The 3,293-nt window shown below is 45.7% G+C and overlaps 1 pseudogene; it reads right to left on the minus strand.

Moving 5' to 3' along the window:
• Positions 1-782, minus strand: LOC113612276 (heterogeneous nuclear ribonucleoprotein C pseudogene; annotated as a pseudogene).
• Between the last annotated feature and the right edge of the window lie 2,511 nt (positions 783-3,293).

Consider the following 3,293-nt stretch of genomic DNA (forward strand, 5'->3'; position numbering starts at 1 on the left):
TGACTTATCATTCTTCATCTCTACTCCTTGTTTGCTCTGTTCCTTTTCGATTTTTTCCAGGTTTTCCAGTAGAGAATCCACTTTTTGTTTTATCTGAGTCAACTCCTTCTTAGTGGCCTGAAGGTCATCTCCTTTCAACTTTTCAGACTTAGAAGATTCCCATTGTCCACTCTTAGAATTGAAGCCACTTTTGCCCCTTCGTGAGGTGTTTCCTGATACACGCTGGTATTTTGAGGGCACTACAGCCTGAGCAATAGGAGGAGGAGGAGGAACACGTGCTGGGTAACTGTACATCCTGTCATAATAATCCCGTTGAAAGTCATAGTCCAAGTTAAAAGAGGAGCTGTACATCTCCGCTGCAGATCGTTTCACACCTGCTTTTCCTTGGTTCACTTTTGGCCAGATTAATATCTAAAACCTGGCCAGCAATCATTCTGCCATCCTCTCCTGCCACAGCAGCCCAGATATTTCTCTCATTAACATACTGAACGAAGGCAAAACCCTTATGAACAGAGCAACCCACGATTTTGCCATATTTCGAGAAGATTGCCTCCACATCAGATTTCTTGACCACAAGAGTATTGAGATTCCCAATGAATACATGGGAGTTCATGGAGCGAGGATCCGTCTTGTTGGTAACATTGCTGGCCATTGTCTTTGATGGTAAGGTGCTTCACAAAGCTGAAAAATGTAGCTGAAGATCAGAAAACTCTCACAGGAGGGGGAAGGGAGAAGAGATTCGATTCTGAATCTCCTACTCCCTAGTTCTACATGGAGAACCCGACTGCTGCTCGAGGTCCGCAACGCGGCCGCAGCTGCTCAGCCTTCGCCTCTTCACAAAATGGAGGCAGAAGTTTTGTTATAATCAACACATACATCAGCTATCATATGTGTGGCCTACTTAGAGTCACAGGGTCTAGTTAGAGGTGAGGGGCGGAGCCATTATGGAGTGTGCTGGGGCCGAGGACCAAGCCCAGGACCTCCGTCTAGTTAGGAAGGGGGTCCCGCTTGCTTATAGCTTATATCCAGACTGCTGTTTCTTTCATTTCATTCATTTAGCACCTGCTTTGTTAAGGGTATTATGTTTTCATAGATATCTTTCTATTAAAATCATAAATTCCTTATGAGATATGGATTATTCTTACTTCAGCAATGCAGAACTTGAAGGCAAGATGACTAGTCAGAGGTGCAGTGAAAGTTGGAACCCCCAGTCATCTCTAAGACCAGTCCCCTTTTTGCCCAGCAAAGATCTCCCTCTTGGGCTTGGTCAAAACAGTGCACATCAGGTACGTGTGCGGCCGCCTTCTGCTCCACAGGCCAGTGCACTGCAGGATGAGCATCCCTGGTGTATGCACTAAGAAGGAATTCTGTAATTGCGTGTGGGTGCCAACACCTTGCTTTACTATCACCCTTATCACTGGCCTCCAGGCCATACCAGCTGCTGCACCAGGGCTGCCAAGAAATACCTTTCTTTTCTCTGGCTTCTCTCTTATTATTTTTTTAGAGCCCACTGGGCAGGACTAATATGCAGTAAAACTGATTTGTGTACTTTCCAGTCCTAGCTGAGGACAACAGCCGTGTGCTTTAGTTGGGAGGTATTTAATGAATGATTTATAAGATATTGAAGATAAAACTTGAAAGATACATGGGCAGTGCTGAGGTGCAACATTCTTGAGAAACAGAAAACCTTAAGAGTTGATTGGCTGAGATGATCTAGAGGGCAGCCCAGGGTGGCCATCCAGTCATCCTGACACTGTTCTGGCAGATTCTCTCCCGACATCTGCAGCCCCTGATGCGGGTCTGGGGAAGAGACAGGCTGGGCAGCAGATCTCAAAGGAAACTTCTGCTTCACCTGTGACCAAGGTCTGAGGGCTTCCCTACCCACAACTCTCTTGGGGATGCAGCTTGCATTTCTAGAGCAGAGTACAGTGTGCTGAAGGTGAAATATTTCCTGGGGAATGGCCTCTGCTAGGTAAATTGATCTTGCTATTTCCTAGGGGAGTTCATTTCAACCGTTCAGTGCAGTTTAAAAAAGCCAGCTGGGTGTCTACTATGTTCTGGGCAGAGAGTTAGGTCTAGGGGAGTAGAGATGAGCAAGGTTGACACGATCCCTGAATGCAGAAAACTCACAGCCTTCCCTCTGATATTTTCCAAACAAAACAAAACAAAAAAGCCAGTGTGGTCTAATAGAAAATAGGAATTCAGAACTATCTAGAAAAATTTGTCTGATTACTGACTCCTAACACAGTAAAGAGATCAAGAAATCATTGGTCTGAAAAGTTTTGTTCCTCCCAAATTCACTTTGAATACACATGAACCCTCTTTTTCATTTTTTTTTTGGCCTCACCACGCGGCATGTGGGATCTTAGTTCTCCGACCAGGGATCAAAACCGTGCCCCCTGCAGTGGAAGCATGGAGTCTTAACCACTGGACCACCAGGGAAATCCCTACATGATCCCTCCTGACTCATTCACTTAGGGTCCCACCAGGGCCCACCTTACCTTCTAGGCTTACTCTTGGCAGAACTATAAAATAGGTAAGTGGTCCCATGCCTCTTCCCTCTCAGAAGTCCTTGCTTTCTTTTCTACTCTCACATCACCTTCCTCCTCCAAACAAAAAAATTCATCAACTCTGCTCTGTCCGGGGTCCATCTCAAAGCTCCTGGACCTGCACCATTTTCAGGCCTCAGTGGTTTGCATTCAGATTCTCAAGGGCAAAATAGCTTTGAGACTCAGAAGTATGGCTTCCTTGGTGGTAGAATTTCAGTTGGTGGCAGCAACAGATGCTTGGAGAGAAAAAGAGGAGAGGATCCTCCCTGGCTCGTTGAATCATACTGCATGTCTGGACACCAGTTAGTGTTCTGATAACCTGGAAGAGCCGTCCTATTTTCTGCCCCTCCCAGACCACTGGAGTGGGTTCAGCTCAGGAACCATGAATGTCTGCTTTCAGGATGCAACTCACAGTCTTTTGGACCTACAGTTCTGGGCCCATCCCAACCCTTGATTCTGGGAATCCAATCATAAAGGAGAAGTTATCAGCCTTACTTTAAGAAACCTGGCTATTGCAAGTGGAAATCTAAACTTACCCAAAAGGTGAAATGGGGAAAATCTTTGTTTATTATAGAAAAGCAAAGACATCTGACACATTTGCAAGAGTTCAGGAGAGAAGGGCAGTGACTATGTGCCAGGCCACATGCGGGCTCATCTATATGCTCACAACCACTGTACAGGTGAGAATTTTGAGGACCAGGGAGATTAAGTGACTAGATAATTGTAGCTGGCTCGTCAGTGTCA

The sequence above is a fragment of the Aethalodelphis obliquidens genome, unplaced genomic scaffold (genome assembly GCF_003676395.1).
Source record: "Aethalodelphis obliquidens isolate GAN/ISIS:26980383/991018 unplaced genomic scaffold, ASM367639v1 scaffold74, whole genome shotgun sequence".
NCBI lineage: Eukaryota > Metazoa > Chordata > Mammalia > Artiodactyla > Delphinidae > Aethalodelphis > Aethalodelphis obliquidens.